The sequence below is a fragment of the Bufo gargarizans genome, chromosome 4 (assembly GCF_014858855.1).
Source record: "Bufo gargarizans isolate SCDJY-AF-19 chromosome 4, ASM1485885v1, whole genome shotgun sequence".
NCBI lineage: Eukaryota > Metazoa > Chordata > Amphibia > Anura > Bufonidae > Bufo > Bufo gargarizans.
In genome coordinates this window covers 256,405,636-256,433,299 of record NC_058083.1, presented here as the reverse complement: position 1 = coordinate 256,433,299, position 27,664 = coordinate 256,405,636, and the positions used below count along the sequence as shown (strand labels likewise).

Here is a 27,664-nt window from a genome sequence, read left to right as displayed (position 1 = left end):
GTTTTAAGGTGTTTACTCCACTGCAGTTCATGCTTTGCATGCAGGTGCCTGGTCATGCAGGTTGTGCTCAGGTTCAGAACGTTAATGCCTCGCTTCAGGCTCTGATGGCACAGCGTGCAAACCACTCGGGTCTTGTCGTCAGCACATTGTTTGAAGAAGTGCCATGCCAGGGAACTCCTTGAAGCTGCCTTTGGGGTGCTCGGTCCCAGATGGCGGCGGTCAGTAGCAGGCGGAGTCTCTTGGCGGCGGGTGTTCTGCTTTTGCCCACTGCTCCCTCTTTTGCTACGCTGTTGGCTCGGTCTCACCACTGCCTCTTCCTCCGAACTGTGAAAGTCAGTGGCACGACCTTCATTCCATGTGGGGTCTAGGACCTCATCGTCCCCTGCATCGTCTTCCACCCAGTCTTGATCCCTGACCTCCTGTTCAGTCTGCACACTGCAGAAAGACGCAGCAGTTGGCACCTGTGTTTCGTCATCATCAGAGACATGCTGAGGTGGTATTCCCATGTCCTCATCATCAGGAAACATAAGTGGTTGTGCGTCAGTGCATTCTATGTCTTTCACCGCTGGGGAAGGGCTAGGTGGATGCCCTTGGGAAACCCTGCCAGCGGAGTCTTCAAACAGCATAAGAGACTGCTGCATAACTTGAGGCTGAGACAGTTTCCCTGGTATGCATGGGGGTGATGTGACAGACTGATGGGGTTGGTTTTCAGGCGCCATCTGTGCGCTTTCTGCAGAAGACTGGGTGGGAGATAATGTGAACGTGCTGGATCCACTGTCGGCCACCCAATTGACTAATGCCTGTACCTGCTCAGGCCTTACCATCCTTAGAACGGCATTGGGCCCCACCATATATCGCTGTAAATTCTGGCGGCTACTGGGACCTGAGGTAGTTGGTACACTAGGACGTGTGGATGTGGCAGAACGGCCACGTCCTCTCCCAGCACCAGAGGGTCCACTAACACCACCACGACCATGTCCACGTCCGCGTACCTTACTAGATGTTTTTCTCATTGTTATGGTTCACCACAACAACAAATATATTATTTGGCCCAATGTATTGTATTCAAATTCAGCGGGATATAAATTTGAGGCCTAGTATTTAGGCGCTGGGTGACCGGTATGGATTTAGTGACAGAATTAGACTTGGAAATGCACAGAAGCGTGTGTGTGAAGTTATTCTGAATGACCCTATGTGCACCTTCAATATGATCTACCCTTTTAGGGATAGATTTCAAATAGCTCTGATATAGCAGAAACGACTAAATTATGAAATTGCTAAATTGGGAATTGTATTTCAACCCAGAACAAGAAATGTGCTTGAACGGACACTAAATAACTCGCCCAGCTACAGCACTAAGGACAGATTTAGCGGGATATAAATTTGAGGCCTAGTATTTAGGCGCTGGGTGACAGGTATGGGTTTAGTGCCAGAATTAGACTTGGAAATACACAGTAGCGGGTGTGTGTGAAGTTATTCTGAATGACCCAATGTGCACCTTGAATATTATATACCCTTTTAGGGATAGATTTCAAATAGCTCTGATATAGCAGAAACCACTAAATTATGAAATTGCTAAATTGGGAATTGTATTTCAACCCAGAACAAGAAATGTGCTTGAACGGACACTAAATAACTCGCCCAGCTACAGCACTAAGGACAGATTTAGCGGGATATAAATTTGAGGCCTAGTATTTAGGCGCTGGGTGACAGGTATGGGTTTAGTGCCAGAATTAGACTTGGAAATACACAGTAGCGGGTGTGTGTGAAGTTATTCTGAATGACCCAATGTGCACCTTGAATATTATATACCCTTTTAGGGATAGATTTCAAATAGCTCTGATATAGCAGAAACCACTAAATTATGAAATTGCTAAATTGGGAATTGTATTTCAACCCAGAACAAGAAATGTGCTTGAACGGACACTAAATAACTCGCCCAGCTACAGCACTAGGGACAGATTTAGCTGGATATAAATTTGAGGCCTAGTATTTAGGCGCTGGGTGACAGGTATGGGTTTAGTGCCAGAATTAGACTTGGAAATACACAGTAGCGGGTGTGTGTGAAGTTATTCTGAATGACCCAATGTGCACCTTGAATATTATATACCCTTTTAGGGATAGATTTCAAATAGCTCTGATATAGCAGAAACCACTAAATTATGAAATTGCTAAATTGGGAATTGTATTTCAACCCAGAACAAGAAATGTGCTTGAACGGACACTAAATAACTCGCCCAGCTACAGCACTAAGGACAGATTTAGCGGGATATAAATTTGAGGCCTAGTATTTAGGCGCTGGGTGACCGGTATGGATTTAGTGACAGAATTAGACTGGGATATGGCCAAAAAATAAACAGACTATTGCTGGTTAAATGCACTTGGTGTGACAGCTTCACCCTGATGTAGGCTTTAGCCAAAAAACAACCACACCATTGAGGGTTAAATGCACTTGGTGACAGGCGCAGCTTGCCCCTGATTTAGTATATGGCCAAAAAATGAACAGACTATTGCTGGTTAAATGCACTTGGTGTGACAGCTTCACCCTGATGTAGGCTTTAGCCAAAAAACAACCACACCATTGAGGGTTAAATGCACTTGGTGACAGGCGCAGCTTGCCCCTGATTTTGTATATGGCCAAAAAATGAACAGACTATTGCTGGTTAAATGCACTTGGTGTGACAGCTTCACCCTGATGTAGGCTTTAGCCAAAAAACAACCACACCATTGAGGGTTAAATGCACTTGGTCGCAGCTTGTGCTGGCGCACCACAAGACACAAAATGGCCGCCGATCACCCCAGAAAAATGTGACTGACAAACGGTCTGGGCAGCCTAAAAACAGTGAGCAATTGAGGATCAGCAGCTCAATGATCCACAGCTGCAGATCGATCAGTTAATCAAGTCCTTTGGAGGAGTTAATCTGCCTAATCTCGCCCTACTGTCGCAGCCGCAACCTCTCCCTACGCTAATCAGAGCAGAGTGACGGGCGGCGCTATGTGACTCCAGCTTAAATAGAGGCTGGGTCACATGGTGCTCTGGCCAATCACAGCCATGCCAATAGTAGGCATGGCTGTGATGGCCTCTTGGGGCAAGTAGTATGACGCTTGTTGATTGGCTGCTTTGCAGCCTTTCAAAAAGCGCCAAGAAAGCGTCACAAAAGCGCGAAGAAAGCGACGAACACCGAACCCGAACCCGGACTTTTACGAAAATGTCCGGGTTCGGGTCCGTGTCACGGACACCCCAAAATTCGGTACGAACCCGAACTATACAGTTCGAGTTCGCTCATCCCTACCAGGGAGTTCAGGATAGATGAGAACCTCTTCATCCTGTTTGCCGGTAAGTCTAAAGGCTGTAAAGCTTCTAAAGCTACTATTAGTCGCTGGGTCAGGGAAGCCATCAGGGAGGCTTTTATGTCCCAATCTTTAGATCCTCCGGAGTTTGTGAGGGCCCATTCTACTAGGGCCGTGGCAACCTCTGTTGCGGAGAGAAGCCTTCTCCCCTTAGAGTTGATCTGTAAGGCGGCTTCCTGGAGCTCTGAATCAACCTTCATCTCTCATTATAGAATAGATGCTAAGGTAGCAGAGTTTTCGGCCTTCGGGAAGACAGTTCTTACTTCTGCCAGGCATGAGGGCCCTCCCTAGGGTATTCTTCTTGCTATCTCCCCATCTGTGCTGCTGGTAGGACATAAGGGAATCGCTAATTTCTAACGATAATTAGTTTTCCCTTAGTCCTAACAGCAGCACACAAATTTTCCCACCCTAAGCACATTCTTGTTATAAACACGGTGGGCTGGGGGGTGATCCCCTCCCTTTATGGGAACTGGAGTTTGTTCATTGGTTTTCTTTTGGGCTCATTAAAATTCTGCTGGTCCTACCAGTCCACAGGGGGCAGTTAACCCCATCTGTGCTGCTGTTAGGACTAAGGGAAAACAAATTATCGTTAGAAATTAACTATTTTTTTGTTAAAAAAATGCTGTTATTGCGCAAAACTTAAATAAATAAAAAAAGTATACATATTAGGTATCGCCACGTCCGTAAGAACATGCTGTATAAAAATAACTAACCCCTCAGGTGAACACCGTAAAAAACAAAAAAAATCCAGTGCATAAAAAGCCATTTTTTGTCACCTTATATCACAAAAAGTGTAATACCAAGCAATCAAAAACTCATACGCACCCCAAAATCATACAAATCAAACTGTCATCTCATCCCGCAAAAAATTAGACCCTACCTAAGACAATCTCCCAAAAAATAAAAAAAGTCTCTTAGAACATGGAGACACGAAAACATGATTTTTTTTGTTGAATTGCTGTTACTGTGTAAAACTTAAATAAATAAAGTATACATATTAGGTATTGCCGCATCTGTAAGAACCTAATGTATACAAATATTGCATGATATAACCCCTCAGGTGGACACCGTAAAAAAAAAAGGTGCCAAAAAAGCCATTTTTGGTCACCTTACATCACTAAAAGTGCAACACCAAGTGATCAAAAAAATGTGTGCCCCCCAAAATAGTACCAATCTAACCATCACCTCATCCCGTAAAAAATGAGCCCCTACCTAAAACAATCTCCCAAAAAATAAAAATAAAACTATGGCTCTTAGAAAATGGAGACAATAAAACATGTTTTTTTTTGTTTCAAAAATGTTATTGCGCAAAACTTAAATAAATATAAAAAGTATACATATTAGGTATCGCCATGTCCGTAAGAACATGCTGTATAATAATATCACATTAACTAACCCCTCAGGTGAGCACCATAAAAACAAACAAAAAAACTGTGTATAAAAAGCAATTTTTTGTCACCTTACAGCACAAAAAGTGTAATACCAAGCAATCAAAAAGTCATACGCACCCCAAAATCCTACCAATCAAACTGTCATCTCATCCCTCAAAAAATTAGACCCTACCTAAGACTATCTCCTACCCAAAAAAATGTCTCCTAGGATATGGAGACAGGAAAACATGATTTTTTTTGTTTAAAAAATGCTGCTATTGTGTAAAACTTAAATAAATAAAGTATACATATTAGGTATTGCCACGTCTGTAAGAACCTACTGTATAAAAATATCACATGATATAACCCCTGAGGTGTACACCGTAAAAAAAAAAAACTGTGCCAAAAAAGGCATTTTTTGTCACCTTACATCACAAATATTGCAACACCAAGCGATAAAAAAGGCGTATTCCCCTCAAAATGGTAGCAATCAAACCATAACCTTATCCCGCAATTAAATGAGACCCTACCTAAGACAATCTGTTAAAAAATATTTTTTTTGCTTCATAACTGCTATTATTGTGTTAAAGTGAAATTAATAATAAAAGTTCTATATTAGGTATTGCCACATCCATAACAACCTGCTGTATAAAAAATGTCACATGACCTAAACCCTCAGGTGATTACCGTAAAAAATTAAAATAAAAAGTGTGTCAAAAAAGCAATTTTTTGTCACCTTACATAACAAAAGTGTAATACCAAGCGATCAAAGAGTCATATGAACCCTAAAAGAGTCCCAATCAAACCGTCATCTCATACCAAAAAAGGTTTTCATCCACATTAGACAGTCGCCCAAAATAAAAATAAAAACTATGGCTTTCAGAATATGGAGACACACAAAAAATTTTTTTTTTAAATATGCTTTATTATGTAAAACTTAAATAAACAACCAAAAAAAGTCATATTTGGTATTATTGTGTCAGTAACCTTTCAGATGAACACTATAAATAACAAAAAATAAAAACTGTGCCAAAACAGATACTTTTTGTTACCTTGCCTCATAAAAAGTGTAACATAGAGCAACTAAAAATCATATGTACCCTAAAATAGTACCAACAAAACTGCCAATTTATCCTGTAGTTTCCAAAATGGGGTCTTTTTTTGGAGCTTCTACTCTAGTGGTGCATCAGGGGGTCTTCAAATGTGACATGGCAGCTTAAAGTTATCCCAGTGAAATCTGCTTTCGAAAACAATATGGCATTCCTTTCCTTCTGCGCCCTGCTGTGTGACCGTACAGCAGTTCACGACCACATATGGGGTGTTTCTGTAAACTACAGAATCAAGGCAATAAATATTGAGTTTTGTTTGGCTGTTAACCCTTGCTTTGTTAGCAAAAAAAAATTGATTAAAATGGAAAATCTGCCCAAAAATTGAAATTCTGAAATTTCATCTCCATTTTCCATTAATTCTTGTGGAACACCTAAAGGGTTAACAAAGTTTTTCAAATCAGTTTTGAATACCTTGAGGGGTTTAGTTTCTAAAATGGGGCCTTTTTTGGGTGGTTTCTATTATGTAAGCCTCACAAAGTGACTTCAGACCTGAATTGGTCATTAAAAAGTGGGTTTTCGAAATTTTCGGAAAAATTTTATGATTTGCTTCTAAACTTCTAAGCCTTCTAATGTCCCCAAAAAATAAAATGCCATTCATAAAGTGATCCAAACATGAAGTAGACATATGGGGAATGTAAAGTAATAACTATTTTTAGAGTTATTACTATCTATTATATAAGTAGAGAAATTGAAATTTGCTAATTTTTCCAAACTTTTGGTAAATTTGGTATTTTTTTATAAATAAAAATGAAATTTTTTTTACTCAATTTTACCACTTGTCATTAAGTACAATATGTGATGAAAAAACAATCTCACAATGGCCTGGATAAGTAAAACCATTTTTTTACCACATAAAGTGACACATGTCGGATTTGCAAAAAAATGGCCTGGATAGGAAGGTGAAAACTGGCCCGGGGTAGAAAAGGTTAATCAACTCAGATTTTATAACCTTGTGGATGTAGTGTGCTATTTTCTCTTGATTTATCAGACAGCGAGTAAATCCTGAGGTAGATTACTAAAGGAAAAAACATCAGTACATTGATTAAGCACTAGAACTGACATATGTTTACTTTGAGTTACGAAAGTTAAAGTTAAGACAATGTTCACATTTTACATACCACAAATTAAAGGGTAACTGTCATGTTTTCATCAAAAAATCTATTTCAGCATATGTTATTGCTGCAGCAGCATTATGCATAAAGTAATTGTTTTAAAGAGAAAGGACATTCAGAAAGTGTAGGGATCATTCCTTTTATTCTAGCCTCTTCCAGGGAGATTTTACCTCTTTCGTTTGCGAGCTGATGTAACACCCATATACTGACATAACTTACATATACTTCCCATATGAACATTTAGGAAAAACAATTTCTGCAAACATTGATACAGAATCTGCATCCTACCCCTAGTGAATTGTTTGTTATATAAGCTAAAAATAACCCTCCATAAAATTATGTAAGCAAATAAAACACCTGTTCATACTCAAAATCAAGGAAATCATCGACAGATACTTGAACTAGACATATTATTATTATTCTAATCAAGTCAAGCCTACAAATGAGGAATGAATTGTTAGGTGAAGTATCAGGCATTTCTAATAATTTTATATAACAGAAGTCAGTACTTCTTGTAACAAATCATAAGCATATAAAATGATAGATAGATAGATAGATAGATATAGATAGATAGATAGATAGATAGATAGATAGATGATAGATAGATAATAGATGAGACATGTCACTTCTCCTGACATGTCTGTAACTGCTTGCATTCCCCGTGTAATACCAATTGGAGTATCTATTTTTATGACTCTATGCCGTGCCATTACTCTATTATTCCTCCTACCATCTAAACAAACGGGAAACATTGGTCAAAAACATTACATTTGTGAAAATGAATTGGGTATGAATCTGGGAAGATTTGTACGCACCTCCGCCTGATACAAATGAATAGTTATGTTATTGTTGACATGGGGACTGACTACTTATTAATGGCCCAATGATGCCACTGCCAGTCTACATCTGGAAAATGGTCTTAAACTACGCTGCAAAGGGAGCTGGCATAGTTTAAAACATGTAGCACGGCCAGCAGAACTAAGTGCCAAAGTTATGTAGAGGCCTACGCCTCAACATAAAAATCTGAGATTATTATATATCAATTTTCAGGCAAATTGAAGCATATTTGATTCATGTAAAATCTATTTGGACACGAATAGAGTTGAGCGAACACCTGGATGTTCGGGTTCGAGAAGTTCGGCCGAACTTCCCGAAAATGTTCGGGTTCGGGATCCGAACCCGATCCGAACTTCGTCCCGAACCCGAACCCCATTGAAGTCAATGGGGACCCGAACTTTTCGGCACTAAAAAGGCTGTAAAACAGCCCAGGAAAGGGCTAGAGGGCTGCAAAAGGCAGCAACATGTAGGTAAATCCCCTGCAAACAAATGTGGATAGGGAAATGAATTAAAATAAACATTAAATAAATAAAAATTAACCAAAATCAATTGGAGAGAGGTCCCATAGCAGAGAATCTGGCTTCCCGTCACCCACCACTGGAACAGTCCATTCTCAGATATTTAGGCCCCGGAACCCAGGCAGAGGAGAGAGGTCCCGTAACAGAGAATCTGTCTTCATGTCAGCAGAGAATCAGTCTGCATGTCATAGCAGAGAATCAGGCTTCACGTCAGCCACCACTGCAACAGTCCATTGTCATAAATTTAGGCCAAGCACCCAGGCAGAGGAGAGAGGTCCCGTAACAGACAATCTGGCTTCATGTCAGCAGAGAATCAGTCTTCATATCATAGCAGAGAATCAGGCTTCACGTCACCCACCACTGTAAGAGTCCATTTTCATAAATTTAGGCCCAGCACCCAGGCAGAGGAGAGAGGTCCCATAACAGAGGATCTGGCTTCATGTCAGCAGAGAATTAGTCTGCATGTCATAGCAAAGAATGAGGCTTCACGTCAGCCACCACTGCAACAGTCCATTGGCATATATTTAGGCCCAGCACCCAGGCAGAGGAGAGAGGTCCCGTAACAGACAATCTGGCTTCATGTCAGCAGAGAATTAGTCTGCATGTCATAGCAGAGAATGAGGCTTCACGTCAGCCACCACTGCAACAGTCCATTGGCATATATTTAGGCCCAGCACACAGGCAGAGGAGAGAGGTCCCGTAACAGACAATCTGGCTTCATGTCAGCAGAGAATTAGTCTGCATGTCATAGCAGAGAATGAGGCTTCACGTCAGCCACCACTGCAACAGTCCATTGGCATATATTTAGGCCCAGCACACAGGCAGAGGAGAGAGGTCCCGTAACAGACAATCTGGCTTCATTTCAGTAGAGAATTAGTCTGCATGTCAATACAGAGAATCAGGCTTCACGTCACCCACCACTGCAACAGTCCATTTTCATAAGTTTAGGCCAAGCACCCAGGCAGAGGAGAGAGGTCCCGTAACAGACAATCTGGCTTCATGTCAGTAGAGAATAAGTCTGCATGTCATAGCAGAGAATCAGGCTTCACGTCACCCACCACTGCAACAGTCCATTTTCATAAGTTTAGGCCAAGCACCCAGGCAGAGGAGAGAGGTCCCGTAACAGACAATCTGGCTTCATGTCAGTAGAGAATCAGTCTGCATGTCATAGCAGAGAATCAGGCTTCACGTCACCCACCACTGCAACAGTCCATTTTCATAAGTTTAGGCCAAGCACCCAGGCAGAGGAGAGAGGTCCCGTAACAGACAATCTGGCTTCATGTCAGCAGAGAATTAGTCTGCATGTCATAGCAGAGAATGAGGCTTCACGTCAGCCACCACTGCAACAGTCCATTGGCATATATTTAGGCCCAGCACACAGGCAGAGGAGAGAGGTCCCGTAACAGACAATCTGGCTTCATGTCAGCAGAGAATTAGTCTGCATGTCATAGCAGAGAATGAGGCTTCACGTCACCCACCACTGCAACAGTCCATTGGCATATATTTAGGCCCAGCACCCAGGCAGAGGAGAGAGGTCCCGTAACAGACAATCTGGCTTCATGTCAGCAGAGAATTAGTCTGCATGTCATAGCAGAGAATGAGGCTTCACGTCAGCCACCACTGCAACAGTCCATTGGCATATATTTAGGCCCAGCACACAGGCAGAGGAGAGAGGTCCCGTAACAGACAATCTGGCTTCATGTCAGCAGAGAATTAGTCTGCATGTCATAGCAGAGAATGAGGCTTCACGTCAGCCACCACTGCAACAGTCCATTGGCATATATTTAGGCCCAGCACCCAGGCAGAGGAGAGAGGTCCCGTAACAGACAATCTGGCTTCATTTCAGTAGAGAATCAGTCTGCATGTCATAGCAGAGAATCAGGCTTCACGTCACCCACCACTGCAACAGTCCATTTTCATAAGTTTAGGCCAAGCACCCAGGCAGAGGAGAGAGGTCCCGTAACAGACAATCTGGCTTCATGTCAGCAGAGAATTAGTCTGCATGTCATAGCAGAGAATGAGGCTTCACGTCAGCCACCACTGCAACAGTCCATTGGCATATATTTAGGCCAAGCACCCAGGCAGAGGAGAGAGGTCCCGTAACAGACAATCTGGCTTCATGTCAGCAGAGAATTAGTCTGCATGTCATAGCAGAGAATGAGGCTTCACGTCAGCCACCACTGCAACAGTCCATTGGCATATATTTAGGCCCAGCACCCAGGCAGAGGAGAGAGGTCCCGTAACAGACAATCTGGCTTTATGTCAGCAGAGAATTAGTCTGCATGTCATAGCAGAGAATGAGGCTTCACGTCAGCCACCACTGCAACAGTCCATTGGCATATATTTAGGCCCAGCACACAGGCAGAGGAGAGAGGTCCCGTAACAGACAATCTGGCTTCATGTCAGCAGAGAATTAGTCTGCATGTCATAGCAGAGAATGAGGCTTCACGTCACCCACCACTGCAACAGTCCATTGGCATATATTTAGGCCCAGCACCCAGGCAGAGGAGAGAGGTCCCGTAACAGACAATCTGGCTTCATGTCAGCAGAGAATTAGTCTGCATGTCATAGCAGAGAATGAGGCTTCACGTCAGCCACCACTGCAACAGTCCATTGGCATATATTTAGGCCCAGCACCCAGGCAGAGGAGAGAGGTCCCGTAACAGACAATCTGGCTTCATGTCAGCAAAGAATCAGTCTTCATGTCATAGCAGAGAATCAGGCTTCACGTCACCCACCACTGTAAGAGTCCATTTTCATGAATTTAGGCCCAGCACCCAGGCAGAGGAGAGAGGTCCCGTAACAGAGGATCTGGCTTCATGTCAGCAGAGAATCAGTCTGCATGTCATAGCAGAGAATCAGGCTTCACGTCACCCAACATTGGAACAGTCCATTGGCATATATTTAGGCCCCGGCACCCAGACAGAGGAGAGGTTCATTCAACTTTGGGTAGCCTCGCAATATAATGGTAAAATGAAAATAAAAATAGGATTGAATGAGGAAGTGCCCTGGAGTCCAATAATATATGGTTAAGGGGAGGTAGTTAATGTCTAATCTGGACAAGGGACGGACAGATCCTGTGGGATCCATGCCTGGTTCATTTTTATGAACGTCAGCTTGTCCACATTGGCTGTAGACAGGCGGCTGCGTTTGTCTGTAATGACGCCCCCTGCCGTGCTGAATACACGTTCAGACAAAACGCTGGCCGCCGGGCAGGCCAGCACCTCCAAGGCATAAAAGGCTAGCTCTGGCCACGTGGACAATTTAGAGACCCAGAAGTTGAATGGGGCCGAACCATCAGTCAGTACGTGGAGGGGTGTGCACATGTACTGTTCCACCATGTTAGTGAAATGTTGCCTCCTGCTAACACGTTGCGTATCAGGTGGTGGTGCAGTTAGCTGTGGCGTGTTGGACAAAAGTTTTCCACATCTCTGCCATGCTAACCCTGCCCTCAGAGGAGCTGGCATTGACACAGCTGCCTTGACGACCTCTTGCTCCTCCTCTGCCTTGGCCTTGGGCTTCCACTTGTTCCCCTGTGACATTTGGGAATGCTCTCAGTAGCGCGTCTACCAACGTGCGCTTGTACTCGCGCATCTTCCTATCACGCTCCAGTGCAGGAAGTAAGGTGGGCACATTGTCTTTGTAGCGTGGATCCAGCAGGGTGGCAACCCAGTAGTCCGCACAGGTTAAAATGTGGGCAACTCTGCTGTCGTTGCGCAGGCACTGCAGCATGTAGTCGCTCATGTGTGCCAGGCTGCCCAGGGGTAAGGACAAGCTGTCCTCTTTGGGAGGCGTATCGTCATCGTCCTGCCTTTCCCCCCAGCCACGCACCAGTGATGGACCCGAGCTGCGTTGGGTGCCAACCCGCTGTGACCATGCTTCATCCTCATCCTCCTCCACCACCTCCTCCTCATCCTCGTCCTCCTCGTCCTCCAGTAGTGGGCCCTGGCTGGCCACATTTGTACCTGGCCTCTGCTGTTGCCAAAAACCTCCCTCTGAGTCACTTCGAAGAGACTGGCCTGAAAGTGCTAAAAATGACCCCTCTTCCTCCTCCTCCTCCTCCTCCTCCTCCTGGGCCACCTCCTCTTCCATCATCGCCCTAAGTGTTTTCTCAAGGAGACATAGAAGTGGTATTGTAACGCTGATAACGGCGTCATCGCCACTGGCCATGTTGGTGGAGTACTCGAAACAGCGCAACAGTCTGTCCAGCATGTGCAAGGTGGAGTTCCACCTGGTGGGCACGTCGCATATGAGGCGGTGAGCGGGAAGGCCGAAGTTACGCTGTAGCGCAGACAGGCGAGCAGCAGCAGGATGTGAACGCCGGAAGCGCGAACAGACGGCCCGCACTTTATGCAGCAGCTCTGACATGTCGGGGTAGTTGTGTATGAACTTCTGCACCACCAAATTCAGCACATGCGCCAAGCAAGGGATGTGCGTCAAATTGGCTAGTCCCAGAGCTGCAACGAGATTTCGCCCATTATCACACACCACCAGGCCGGGCTTGAGGCTCACCGGCAGCAACCACTCGTCGGTCTGTTGTTCTATACCCCGCCACAACTCCTGTGCGGTGTGGGGCCTGTCCCCCAAACATATGAGTTTCAGAATGGCCTGCTGACGTTTACCCCGGGCTGTGCTGAAGTTGGTGGTGAAGGTGTGTGGCTGACTGGATGAGCAGGTGGAAGAAGAGGAGGAGGAAGCCGAGAAGGAGGAGGTGGCAACAGGAGGCAAAGAATGTTGCCCTGCGATCCTTGGCGGCGGAAGGACGTGAGCCAAACAGCTCTCCGCCTGGGGCCCAGCTGCCACTACATTTACCCAGTGTGCAGTTAGGGAGATATAGCGTCCCTGGCCGTGCTTACTGGTCCACGTATCTGTGGTTAGGTGGACCTTGCTACAGATGGCGTTGCGCAGTGCACACTTGATTTTATCGGATACTTGGTTGTGCAGGGAAGGCACGGCTCTCTTGGAGAAGTAGTGGCGGCTGGGAACAACATACTGTGGGACAGCAAACGACATGAGCTGTTTGAAGCTGTCTGTGTCCACCAGCCTAAATGAGCATTTCATAGGCCAGTAGTTTAGAAATGCTGGCATTCAGGGCCAGGGATCGAGGGTGGCTAGGTGGGAATTTACGCTTTCTCTCAAATGTTTGTGAGATGGAGAGCTGAACGCTGCCGTGTGACATGGTTGAGACGCTTGGTGACGGAGGTGGTGGTGGTGGTGTTGGTGGTACATCCCCTGTTTGCTGGGCGGCAGGTGCCAACGTTCCTCCAGAGGCGGAGGAAGAGGCCGAGGCGGCAGCAGCAGAAGAGGCCGAGACGGCAGCAGCAGAAGAGGCCGAGGCGGCAGCAGCAGAAGAGGTAGCAGGGGGAGCCTGAGTGACTTCCTTGGTTTTAAGGTGTTTACTCCACTGCAGTTCATGCTTTGCATGCAGGTGCCTGGTCATGCAGGTTGTGCTCAGGTTCAGAACGTTAATGCCTCGCTTCAGGCTCTGATGGCACAGCGTGCAAACCACTCGGGTCTTGTCGTCAGCACATTGTTTGAAGAAGTGCCATGCCAGGGAACTCCTTGAAGCTGCCTTTGGGGTGCTCGGTCCCAGATGGCGGCGGTCAGTAGCAGGCGGAGTCTCTTGGCGGCGGGTGTTCTGCTTTTGCCCACTGCTCCCTCTTTTGCTACGCTGTTGGCTCGGTCTCACCACTGCCTCTTCCTCCGAACTGTGAAAGTCTGTGGCACGACCTTCATTCCATGTGGGGTCTAGGACCTCATCGTCCCCTGCATCGTCTTTCACCCAGTCTTGATCCCTGACCTCCTGTTCAGTCTGCACACTGCAGAAAGACGCAGCAGTTGGCACCTGTGTTTCGTCATCATCAGAGACATGCTGAGGTGGTATTCCCATGTCCTCATCATCAGGAAACATAAGTGGTTGTGCGTCAGTGCATTCTATGTCTTTCACCGCTGGGGAAGGGCTAGGTGGATGCCCTTGGGAAACCCTGCCAGCGGAGTCTTCAAACAGCATAAGAGACTGCTGCATAACTTGAGGCTGAGACAGTTTCCCTGGTATGCATGGGAGTGATGTGACAGACTGATGGGGTTGGTTTTCAGGCGCCATCTGTGCGCTTTCTGCAGAAGACTGGGTGGGAGATAATGTGAACGTGCTGGATCCACTGTCGGCCACCCAATTGACTAATGCCTGTACCTGCTCAGGCCTTACCATCCTTAGAACGGCATTGGGCCCCACCATATATCGCTGTAAATTCTGGCGGCTACTGGGACCTGAGGTAGTTGGTACACTAGGACGTGTGGATGTGGCAGAACGGCCACGTCCTCTCCCAGCACCAGAGGGTCCACTAAAACCACCACGACCATGTCCACGTCCGCGTCCCTTACTAGATGTTTTCCTCATTGTTATGGTTCACCACAACAACAAAAATATTATTTGGCCCAATGTATTGTATTCAAATTCAGCGGGATATAAATTTGAGGCCTAGTATTTAGGCGCTGGGTGACCGGTATGGATTTAGTGACAGAATTAGACTTGGAAATGCACAGTAGTGTGTGTGTGAAGTTATTCTGAATGACCCTATGTGCACCTTGAATATTATATACCCTTTTAGGGATAGATTTCAAATAGCTCTGATATAGCAGAAACCACTAAATTATGAAATTGCTAAATTGGGAATTGTATTTCAACCCAGAACAAAAAATGTGCTTTGACGGACACTAAATAACTTTCCCAGCCACAACAGGACAGCGGTAACGAGAGATTTAGCGGGATATAAATTTGAGGCCTAGTATTTAGGCGCTGGGTGACCTGTATGGATTTAGTGACAGAATTAGACTGGGATATGCACAGTAGCGTGTGTGTGTGAAGTTATTCTGAATGACCCTATGTGCACCTTGAATATTATATACCCTTTTAGGGATAGATTTCAAATAGCTCTGATATAGCAGAAACCACTAAATTATGAAATTGCTAAATTGGGAATTGTATTTCAACCCAGAACAAAAAATGTGCTTTGACGGACACTAAATAACTTTCCCAGCCACAACAGGACAGCGGTAACGAGAGATTTAGCGGGATATAAATTTGAGGCATAGTATTTAGGCGCTGGGTGACCGGTATGGATTTAGTGACAGAATTAGACTGGGATATGCACAGTAGCGTGTGTGTGTGAAGTTATTCTGAATGACCCTATGTGCACCTTGAATATTATATACCCTTTTAGGGATAGATTTCAAATAGCTCTGATATAGCAGAAACCACTAAATTATGAAATTGCTAAATTGGGAATTGTATTTCAACCCAGAACAAAAAATGTGCTTTGACGGACACTAAATAACTTTCCCAGCCACAACAGGACAGCGGTAACGAGAGATTTAGCGGGATATAAATTTGAGGCCTAGTATTTAGGCGCTGGGTGACCGGTATGGATTTACTAACAGAATTAGACTTGGAAATGCACAGTAGCGTGTGTGTGAAGTTATTCTGAATGACCCTATGTGCACCTTGAATATTATATACCCTTTTAGGGATAGATTTCAAATAGCTCTGATATAGCAGAAACCACTAAATTATGAAATTGCTAAATTGGGAATTGTATTTCAACCCAGAACAAAAAATGTGCTTTGACGGACACTAAATAACTTTCCCAGCCACAACAGGACAGCGGTAACGAGAGATTTAGCGGGATATAAATTTGAGGCCTAGTATTTAGGCGCTGAGTGACCGGTATGGATTTACTAACAGAATTGGACCTGGAAATGCACAGTAGCATGTGTGTGTGAAGTTATTCTGAATGACCCTATGTGCACCTTGAATATTATATACCCTTTTAGGGATAGATTTCAAATAGCTCTGATATAGCAGAAACCACTAAATTATGAAATTGCTAAATTGGGAATTGTATTTCAACCCAGAACAAAAAATGTGCTTTGACGGACACTAAATAACTTTCCCAGCCACAACAGGACAGCGGTAACAAGAGATTTAGCGGGATATAAATTTGAGGCCTAGTATTTAGGCGCTGGGTGACCGGTATGGATTTAGTGACAGAATTAGACTGGGATATGGCCAAAAAATAACCACACTATTGCTGGTTAAATGCACTTGGTGACGGGCGCAGCTTGCCCCTGATGTAGTATATGGCCAAAAAATGAACAGACTATTGCTGGTTAAATGCACTTGGTGTCACAGCTTGACCAACCACACTACTGAGGGTTAAATGCACTTGGTGACGGGCGCAGCTTGCCCCTGATGTAGTATATGGCCAAAAAATGAACAGACTATTGCTGGTTAAATGCACTTGGTGTCACAGCTTGACCAACCACACTACTGAGGGTTAAATGCACTTGGTGACGGGCGCAGCTTGCCCCTGATGTAGTATATGGCCAAAAAATGAACAGACTATTGCTGGTTAAATGCACTTGGTGACGGGCGCAGCTTGCCCCTGATTTAGTATATGGCCAAAAAATGAACAGACTATTGCTGGTTAAATGCACTTGGTGTGACAGCTTGACCAACCACACTACTGAGGGTTAAATGCACTTGGTGACGGGCGCAGCTTGCCCCTGATGTAGTATATGGCCAAAAAATGAACAGACTATTGCTGGTTAAATGCACTTGGTGTCACAGCTTGACCAACCACACTACTGAGGGTTAAATGCACTTGGTGACGGGCGCAGTTTGCCCCTGATGTAGTATATGGCCAAAAAATGAACAGACTATTGCTGGTTAAATGCACTTGGTGTCACAGCTTGACCAACCACACTACTGAGGGTTAAATGCACTTGGTGACGGGCGCAGCTTGCCCCTGATGTAGTATATGGCCAAAAAATGAACAGACTATTGCTGGTTAAATGCACTTGGTGACGGGCGCAGCTTGCCCCTGATTTAGTATATGGCCAAAAAATGAACAGACTATTGCTGGTTAAATGCACTTGGTGTGATAGCTTGACCAACCACACTACTGAGGGTTAAATGCACTTGGTGACGGGCGCAGCTTGCCCCTGATGTAGTATATGGCCAAAAAATAAACAGACTATTGCTGGTTAAATGCACTTGGTGTCACAGCTTGACCAACCACACTACTGAGGGTTAAATGCACTTGGTGACGGGCGCAGCTTGCCCCTGATGTAGTATATGGCCAAAAAATGAACAGACTATTGCTGGTTAAATGCACTTGGTGACGGGTGCAGCTTGCCCCTGATTTAGTATATGGCCAAAAAATGAACAGACTATTGCTGGTTAAATGCACTTGGTGTGATAGCTTGACCAACCACACTACTGAGGGTTAAATGCACTTGGTGACGGGCGCAGCTTGCCCCTGATGTAGTATATGGCCAAAAAATAAACAGACTATTGCTGGTTAAATGCACTTGGTGTGACAGCTTCACCCTGATGTAGGCTTTAGCCAAAAAACAACCACACCATTGAGGGTTAAATGCACTTGGTGACAGGCGCAGCTTGCCCCTGATGTAGTATATGGCCAAAAAATAAACAGACTATTGCTGGTTAAATGCACTTGGTGACGGGCGCAGCTTGCCCCTGATGTAGTATATGGCCAAAAAATAAACAGACTATTGCTGGTTAAATGCACTTGGTGTGACAGCTTCACCCTGATGTAGGCTTTAGCCAAAAAACAACCACACCATTGAGGGTTAAATGCACTTGGTGACAGGCGCAGCTTGCCCCTGATGTAGTATATGGCCAAAAAATAAACAGACTATTGCTGGTTAAATGCACTTGGTGTGACAGCTTCACCCTGATGTAGGCTTTAGCCAAAAAACAACCACACCATTGAGGGTTAAATGCACTTGGTGACAGGCGCAGCTTGCCCCTGATGTAGTATATGGCCAAAAAATAAACAGACTATTGCTGGTTAAATGCACTTGGTGTGACAGCTTCACCCTGATGTAGGCTTTAGCCAAAAAACAACCACACCATTGAGGGTTAAATGCACTTGGTTGCAGCTTGTGCTGGCGCACCACAAGACACAAAATGGCCGCCGATCACCCCAGAAAAATGTGACTGACAAACGGTCTGGGCAGCCTAAAAACAGTGAGCAATTGAGTATCAGCAGCTCAATGATCCACAGCTGCAGATCGATCAATAATCAAGTCCTTTGGAGGAGTTAATCTGCCTAATCTCGCCCTACTGTCGCAGCCGCAACCTCTCCCTACGCTAATCAGAGCAGAGTGACGGGCGGCGCTATGTGACTCCAGCTTAAATAGAGGCTGGGTCACATGGTGCTCTGGCCAATCACAGCCATGCCAATAGTAGGCATGGCTGTGACGGCCTCTTGGGGCAAGTAGTATGACGCTTGTTGATTGGCTGCTTTGCAGCCTTTCAAAAAGCGCCAAGAAAGCGTCACAAAAGCGCCAAGAAAGCGACGAACACCGAACCCGAACCCGGACTTTAACGAAAATGTCCTGGTTCGGGTCCGTGTCACGGACACCCCAAAATTCGGTACGAACCCGAACTATACAGTTCGAGTTCGCTCATCCCTAGACACGAATCATATATTTTTTACAAGTTCAACGAATCAGACATGAAACAAATTTCAAGATGTGTTATCCTCTCTGACCAATCCAGTAGGATGGCAAAAATGCGCGTTGGGGCATAGGCATTTCTTTTGCCTCGGGTACTTCACTCATCATGGGTAATTGACAATGTTCCTCACAGTTATATTGTGTTATTTACATGCAATGGTTGTGTGGTTTGTGGGTTCACCATTGGGCCATGACATATGATCTAATGTCTGGACACTTTTTCTGACAGGCCACTGGTTTCCCCAAACCACCTGCATGCAGTTCTATCCTCACTGTATGTTCATTTACATATTTACTATAGGCACGTTGTTGATGTATCTTGTACCAATGTATATTGCAGCTAGCAGCTGTGGTCACTTGTAGCCCTATTTTATACACACTCTGATATGCGGACTCATTGACCTACCTTGTGTCATTTTTGACTGGACACGGCTCCGGGCTGATATTAGTCCCCATTCATCGTGTGTATATTTCCGTTGTACTATCAACTTTTTTTGCACAGTGTTAGTTTAACGTATTCACACTGTGCATCGTGGGGGCTATTTATACATGTTTTACCCAGAGATATTTACATCACTATCATATTCAGCCAAGTACCTGTGCGATTTCCTTTTTAAAACAGTCAGACAGTGACGTCAAATTACATGCGCACGATCGGCATTGCATCTGAACGGCGCCTACCAACGTGCGTCATTGCAAGCCACGTCACAGCTGATTAGACAAATCACAATGTAGCAATTAAAAACAATATTGAAATATTACAGTACCATGTAGCACAGACTGCGTAGGCAACGGGTCTTCACAGGAATATACTCATATCAATTTTATCATTCAGCCCCAGGGGTCCCATTGCGTTAGAGCGCAATATCCATCTGTTCTCCCGTCTAAGGAGTGTTTTTAATTGCTACATTGTGATTTGTCTAATCAGCTGTGACGTGGCTTGCGATGACGCACGTTGGTAGGCGCCGTTCAGGTGCAATGCCGATCTTGCGCATGTAATTTGACGTCACTGTCTGACTGTTTTAAAAAGACCAGGTGAATTGAGCACCTGATCACGGGCCAGAGGAAGCACTTAGGTGCGAAATGGCCGTCGCCCATTCACCGGGTTACTTTCCCATGTTTGTGTCTGCTCAACACTGCAAATAAAAGAATATTTGATTCAGCGCAAAGAAGGGGTGAGTGCCGTTCTTTTCTCCTACATGTTTCTATTGCATACTGTATTGTCTAGGCCCCTTTGTTATCTTATACTGTTATATCTGAGGTATATGTCGGTTCTTGTGTTTTCCTCTCTAGACAGGATCTCTGTGTGGACAACACAGAAGGAGGCCCCACAAGGGGACATGACTTATGAAATCTAACAGATGGCACAGAATATTTGCTAAGTATACATTAGTGTCATGTAGTCATCTTACACACACATTGGTCAACAATAGCCACAAAGTAGCTAACCCCATTAACTGGCAGTTTTAGGCAAAAGAATGTTATAATTTAACTGGATTGTTGTATGAAGGTAATGAGGGGATTTCAACCTTATTTAAAGTAAAAATAATTAATAGGTTCACCTTCCTGTCAAGGACCATCACAATTAACCCCGTTTAACATCCCAAACAATGTGATTATATAATAATGTGCAAATCTGTAAACTAATGTAGATCTCAAGGGATAGTAAATATTTACCCATAACAATCCTAGACCACCATGGATTATGCATATCAATATTTACCCCTTTATTACTCTACATCACCAGAGATATTAGGTAGGTATTACACTAAACCATTCTGGATTCCCCAGGATAAAAATTCTCCATTGATCCCAAACTCTAGTCACGGAGACCTCTCCGTAATTATTGGACAGAGGGCTGTGCTTGATTATAGACACTGTGTAGCTCAATAGCATCTTTCTTTTAACAGGAAGATAAGAGGACAGGAAGGTGAAACTGACAGTATAAGCATGAATTGGGCATTATAAAAAGCAAAATGCCTTGTCTTTATGACTTCCCTGAATGAAGCTATCAGTCCCTCCATACACATTAGTTTGTGGCCAATCCACCAGCATTCTGCTTTCTAGCACATTTGAACTCATATTATTATTTTTTTGGGAAAAGGTGTTGGTCACTGCATGCTACATTTAACCTTTTAACACCTTAAAAGTTATTTGGAGCTTAAAATGAACTTGATGTTACCATTAACCTCTTCACAACACTAGACAACCAGGGTTATTGCCATTAAAGGGGGTATTCCGGTTGTTTCAAGTTATACCCTGTCCACAGGATAGGAGATAACTATGAGATTGGTGGGGGTCCTACCGCTGGAACCTCTATCAATCACGAGAACAGGGGTTCAGTACCCACTGCAGGTCCCTGAAATGAATAGAGTGAACAGTAGCACATGCGCACAGCCAATCTATTCATTTCTATGGGAGTTCTGGAGATAGCCAAGTACAATGCTCTGCTATCCCCCAAATTTCCATAGAAATGAAAAAAATGCCACACGCATGTGTGAACAGCTGCTCCATTCATTTGATGGAGGCTGCAGAGGATGGTTCCAGTGATAGGACCCCCATCGATCAAATAGTTATCACCTATCTTGTGGATAGGGGATAAATTGAAATATCTGGAATACCCTTTTAATCCTTTCATTATCCTAGATTACCAGAGTTACTTCTGTTGTAGAAATATTAATAGTTATAATCAGCTTGCATCAAAGTTTGTGTAAAGAAAAAGGTAAATCCCTATTCCCTTAGCTGCAGTCAGAGCCAGACCCAGGTGTTACCATCTTGATTTAATTCTGAGCAACTCCTCCTCCTCTATGCCCAGTCTGTTCTTTTATTTACTAACAAAAGGTGTAAAAGGGGCTGGCCCAACACAAAGATACAGGAAGTGATGACATACAGGAAGTGATGACATAGGAAGACAAGACACCATCATTTAGAATAACCTAGCTAGCTAACAAACACATGTATACTATAACCTACCATTACCACTGGAGATAAATTTATCCAGCCTTGCTCAGTGATCAATGCCAGATAAAGTTACTATGATCCTCATGCATGTTTATTTACAGGACAACGTCATTATCTCCAGCAGCTGATCAGGCGCACTAGAGACAACAAACGCACGTTCCTTTTATATATTGTTCTCTTAACAAATGCATCCACGCCAAGCCAATAAATCCACGTCTTCCGCGGGGGCCCTAGCCGGCGTCCATACATCAGCCAACAAAACACTGCTCTGCTGAACACATCAGTCTCCCCCGGCCCACAGCCCAGTGCTTAGCACATGGACCATTCGCCGATGGAGACCTCTGCGCCCAGCAGCTGTAACAGGACATACACAGGAAGATATCCACTCCAATGGTTTACCCTGAAACTAAGAGACATGATGACAATACACAATATATTAAATACACATCCTAATAAAATTTCCACAACACTACTATTTATTCTTTCACCACCCTAGACCACCAATGAAACAATATTTTAACCTCTAAACTACCTCAGAGCATCTATTATCAGAGAGAATAGCTTTTTTTTTATACAAGGCATGGTACAAGGTGACACAAAGTCATTACAGCTCTGTAGTACCATACTGCATGGAGCAACTTGGGTCACTGTACAACCTCCTGTACACTTCTCTGTCATGTGCATGAGACCTTAATTATAGTTTTGGAGCAATAGTAAAGTCTACATAGCAAACAACTGTGAAGAAAAAATAAAAATAAAAAAAGAATCAAAAGAGGCCATTGCACCAATCTTGATTAAGGATACAAAATCTCGCTAGCTGGCCAGGTGCAATGACATCATCAGTGATGACGTCAATGCGCCCGGCCAGTGTGATGTCGTGATGAAAATAAATTTTGTACAGTGTCTTCGATCAAGACGGCTGCGACTGCTTCTCTGCAAGAAAATGGATGAGTATTAGTGTTGATCGAGCACCTAGTATAATGGAAGTCAATAGAAAAACCCGAGCATTAAACCAGGTACCCCCTGCTCTGAAGAGGGGAGGATGCCTGGTTCATAGGAAAATGTCAGAAATTGATGGAAACACCACTGAAATGGTTCGGGAATAGCATGGGTGGGTTGTCTGGATGCATCTTGGACACCCAGGTCGCTGCTGGGAACGATGTTGTCCGAGTAGTACACCACTTTTACAGACAATAATACGCACAAAACCGAAGATAAAATTGAATTTAGAGGAAAAATTGTTAGGAAACATTCTTTCCTGTATATTTACTTGTATATAAAGTGCAAGTGCTGCCAAAAATTACAAGAAAGAGGCACTCCGATACAACCTGTAGATCACATAAAGGAGGGCCTCATTCACATTGTGGTACAATTGTTCAGGTAGTGGGACTCTTACACTCATAAAGCCTATGCATTAAGTGAAAGGGCTGTCAAAAATTACATGGAACCGAACATTTGGGTGAGGGCCTGCTGCCGATTTGGCGACTCTAGATAACCTGGGGACAATCGCACGTCCATTCGGATGTCTGCCCTATCAACTTTCGATGTTATTTTCAGCCCAAACTATGTAGACCATGGGTAACGAGGGAATAATGGTTTGATTCCGGAGAGGGAGCCTGAGAAAGAGCTATGGCTACCACATCCAAGCAAGGCAGCATGCGTGCAAATTACTTATTAGGTAAGGTATAATTAGGTTAGGGCCTGCAGGTGAGCTGACCCTGTAAAATATTTTAGGTGTGGGCATGCAGGTGAGCTGACCCTGTAAAAGATTTTAGGTGCTGGCCTGCAAGTGAGCTGACACTGTAAAAGATATTAGGTGCAGGCCTGCTGGTGAGCTAACCCTGTAAAAAATTATATGCGAGGGCCTGCTGTTGAGATGACCCTGTAAAAGATTTTAGGTGCGGGCCTCCTGGTGAGCTGGCCCAGTAAAAGATTGTAAGTGAAAGCCTGCTGGTGAGCTGACCCTCTAAAAAATTATATGCGAGGTCCTGAAGGTGAGCTGACCCTGTAAAAGATTGTAGGTGAGGGCCTGCCTGCTGGTGAGCTGACCCTTTAAAAAAATTAATGCGAGGGCCTGTAGCTGAGCTGACCCTCTAAAAAATTATATGCGAGGACCTGCACCTGAGCTGACCGTCTAAAAAATTACCGATATACCCTTAGTTACACATAAAGGAGGGCATCATACACACCCTTTAAAAATTATGATTGATGGCCTGCTGGTGACCCTCAAAAACATTTGGGGAAAATGACATTTTTGTTTATTTTTACTTGACACTTTGAGTTTTTTTGGGGGGAAACTTAACTTTTTTTACTTTATTTTTTGTCCCACTTTGGGACTTCAACTTTTGGGGATCTGATCCCTTTTACAATGCATTCCAATACTTCTGTATTCTGTTCATTTGAAAACTTCAAATTGGATAAACGTCTATGGACTCACACCTACTTTAATTACATCATGCAGCTCTGATAGGGGCAATCATCTGTCAATTATAGTACCTAGGTCATTTATATCCCATCCATGGTGTTCTGCATTTAATGCTGCCCAAACCTCTGATGAAGCCAGATTAGCTGGTGAAACATGTCGGGCGGCAGTCTTAGGTTTTAGTTTGCTGACCTCTCATGTTTATGTGCTGTCAAGTGTTTGATTTAATATTTTTTCCCTATTTTATCAGAAACCTTTTTTTGGGGGGTGGAATAAGTGAAAACTGTAAACATGTGTTATACCATCAATCTAGCATAACATATAGTATACTACTGAGATCTCTGAGTCAGGTAATCTCACATATTTAATTTAATTTATTTATTTTGGTTTGAAAAAATGTACCAGTGATCAGTGACTGAAAACAAAATATTAGGGCTGAATCCATTTATTATCTACACACAAACAGACACAGTTTAGTCCCAATTTTTTTACCTGTGAGTGTTAATGTGATTTTGAGCATCAGGCCTCAATCGTCCGTTTCTTCTATATCCATACGGTTACATTTTTTTTTTTTTTTACGGGCATTGTTCAATTTAATTAAACCAGCATCTAGGTAATCAGTAGCACACCAAACTAGTGAGTGAACAGTAAATGATAATGAAAAACTGAGTTCAGGCCTTAATCATCTGTTTCTGTGAAATCCATTTGCACACAGTTGTAATGGGGAAGGGGGGGGGGGGATTGTTCAATTTAATTAACCAGCATATATACGTGATTACTAAAACAATACACAGCTTAGGGCTCTTTCACACCTGCGTTATAGTCTTCCGGCATAGAGTTCCGTCGTCGGGGCTCTATGCCGGAAGAATACTGATCAGGATTTTCCTAATGCATTCTGAATGGACAGTCCGTCCTTCAGGATGCATCAGGATGGCTTCCGTTCCGGAACGGAACGTTTTTTGGCCGCAGCAAATAGCGCAGCATGCTGCGCTTTTTGCTCCGGCCAAAAATCCGGAACACTTGCCGCAAGGCCGGATCCGGAATGAATGCCCATTGAAAGGCATTGATCCGGATCCGGCCTTAAGCTAAACGTCGTTTCGGCGCATTGCCGGATGCGACGTTTAGCTTTTTCTCAATGGTTACCATGGCTGCCGGGACGCTAAAGTCCTGGCAGCCATGGTAAAGTGTAGTGGGGAGCGGGGAGCAGCATACTTACCATCCGTGCGGCTCCCGGGGCGCTCCAGAGTGACGTCAGGGCGCCCCAAGCGCATGGATCACGTGATCGCATGTACACGTCATCCATGCGCCTGGGGCGCTCTGACGTCATTCTGGAGCGCCCCGGGAGCTGCACGGATGGTAAGTATGCCGCTCCCCCGCTCCCCACTACTACTATGGCAACCAGGACTTTAATAGCGTCCTGGGTGCCATAGTAACACTGAAAGCATTTTGAAGACGGATCCGTCTTCAAATGCTTTCAGTACACTTGCGTTTTTCCGGATCCGGCGTGTAATTCCGGCAAGTGGAGTACACGCCGGATCCGGACAACGCAAGTGTGAAAGAGGCCTTAGGACAGCAATATACCTGAGAGTGTTAACATGAATTTGAGCATCAGGCCTTACTCATCAATTCCTGCTCATACTGTATCCACACGGTTAGAATAAAATTTTTGTGGGGATTGTCCATTTTACTTAAAGCAGCATATAGGTGATCAGTAGTAAACCAAACTACAAACTACTTTCCTGTAAGTGATAACGACAAATTGAGCATCAAGCCTCAATCATCGATTTCCATGAATTCTATTTCTAACCAGCATATAGGTGATCAGTGCACCAGTACACAGGCTAGGGTAACAAGTGTTAACGTGAGTGCTAATGTGATATTAATAGTCAGGCCTCAATAGTTCATTTCCGCATATACAGTGCCTTGTAAAAGTATTTACTCCCCTTGACTTTTTTCGTATTTTGGTGTTTCACAACCTGGAATTAACATGGATTGTTTGAGGATTTGCATAATTAAATTTACAGAAATGCCCACAATTTTGAAGATTTTTTTAATTTTTTTTTATTGTGAAACATACATCAAATAGGACAAAATAACAGAAAAAGTCAATGTGCATAAATATTCACCCCCGTAAAGTCAATACTTTGTAGAGCCACTTGCGGAAATCACAGCTCCAAGTCACCTGGGATAAGTCTCTATGAGCTTGCCACATCTTACCACTGGGATTTTTGTCCATTCCTCCTTGCAAAACTGCTCCAGCTCCTTTAAGTTGGATGGTTTGTGCTTGTGAACAGCAATATTTAAGTCTGACCACAGATTTTCTATTGAATTGAGATCTGGGCTTTGACTAGGCCATTCCAACACATTTACATGTTTCCCCTTAAACCACTCAAGTGTTGCTTTAGCAGTGTGTTTAGGGTCATTGTCCTGCTGGAAGGTGAACCTCTGTCCTAGCCTCAAATCACACACAGAGTGGTACAGGTTTTGCTCAAGAATATCCCTGTATTTAGCACCATCCATCTTTCCCTCAACTCTGACCAGTTTCCCAGTCCCAACTGCTAAAAATATCCCCACAGCATGATGTTGCCACCACCATGGTGTTCTTTGGGTGATGTGATGTGTTGGGTTTGCACCAGACATAGCGTTTTCTTTAATGGCCGAAAAGTTCAATTTTAGTCTCATCAGACCAGAGCACCTTCCTCCATACATTTTGGGAATCTCCCACATGCCTTTTCGCAAACTCACAATATGCCTTTTTGTTTTTAGCTGAAAGTAATGGCTTTCTTCTGGCCACTCTGCCATAAAGCCCAATTCTATGTAGCGTATGGTTTATTGTCCTCCTATGTACAGATACTCCAGTCTCTGCTGTGGAACTCTGCAGCTCCTCCAGAGTTACCTTAGGTCTCTGTGCTGCCTCTCAGATTAATACCCTCCTTGCCCGATCCGTGAGTTTTGGTAGGTGGCCATCTCTTGACAGGTTTCCTCTTGTGCCATGGTCTTTCCATTTGGTTATGATAGATTTGTTGGTGCTCCTGGGGATCATCAAATACTTGGATATTTTTTTATAACCTAACCCTGACTTGTACTTCTCAACAACATTGTCCCTTACTTGTTTGGAGAGTTCCTTGGTCTTCTTGGCAGGGTTTGGTTAGTGATACCTCTTGATTAGGTGTTGCAGCCTCTGGGGTCTTTCAAAAGAGGTGTGTATATGTAATGACAGATCATGTCGATTGCACACAGGTGGACATCAGTTCACTAATTATGTGACTTCTGAAGGTAATTAGTTGCACCAGAGCTTTTTATGGGCTTCCTAACAAAGGGGGTGAATACATACTGTATGCACATGCCAATTTTCTGTTTTCTATTTCAAACACTAGGTTTATTTATATCTTTTTCTCATTTCACTTCACCAACTTAGACTATTGTGTTCCGATCCATCACA

General features: G+C 44.0%; 1 protein-coding gene across 1 annotated transcript in view; it reads left to right on the top strand.

Moving 5' to 3' along the window:
* The window catches only part of MCHR2 (melanin concentrating hormone receptor 2), a 517,075-nt gene that overhangs the window by 123,353 nt on the left and 366,058 nt on the right, over window positions 1–27,664 (top strand). The window lies entirely within an intron of this gene.